This window comes from Arachis ipaensis, chromosome B01, assembly GCF_000816755.2.
Source record: "Arachis ipaensis cultivar K30076 chromosome B01, Araip1.1, whole genome shotgun sequence".
NCBI classification, from domain to species: domain Eukaryota; kingdom Viridiplantae; phylum Streptophyta; class Magnoliopsida; order Fabales; family Fabaceae; genus Arachis; species Arachis ipaensis.
The window spans coordinates 52,201,525-52,202,110 of NC_029785.2; positions in this window are offsets into that span (position 1 = coordinate 52,201,525).

A 586-nucleotide genomic window follows, 5' to 3' on the forward strand; every position below is an offset into this window, starting at 1 on the left:
TTGACAGTAAATACCCGTAGAAAGGATTGGGCACGGAGCTTGGATGATGCTCTGTGGGCTTACAGAACAGCATTCAAGACCCCTATAGGGACCTCTCCATACCAACTGGTGTATGGTAAGGCATGTCACCTGCCCGTGGAACTGGAACATAAGGCCTACTGGGCAACCAGATTCCTAAACTTTGATGCCAAATTAGCAGGAGAAAAAAGATTGCTCCAGCTAAATGAGCTAGAGGAGTTCAGATTCACAGCTTTCGAAAATGCCAAGCTATATAAAGAAAAATCAAAAAAGTGGCATGACAGAAAGCTGTCATCTAGAATCTTTGAACCAGGACAGAAGGTTCTGTTGTTTAACTCTAGACTCAGGCTATTCCCCGGGAAACTGAAATCCCGATGGAGGGGACCATACGTGATTACAAGGGTATCACCATATGGTTATGTGGAGCTTCAAGATATTGATTCTGATAAGAAGTTCATTGTCAATGGACAGAGAATCAAGCATTATCTTGAAGGCAATATTAAGCAAGAATGCTCAAGGCTGAAGCTAGATTAAAAGCTCAGCAAGGTCCAGCTAAGGACATTAAAGA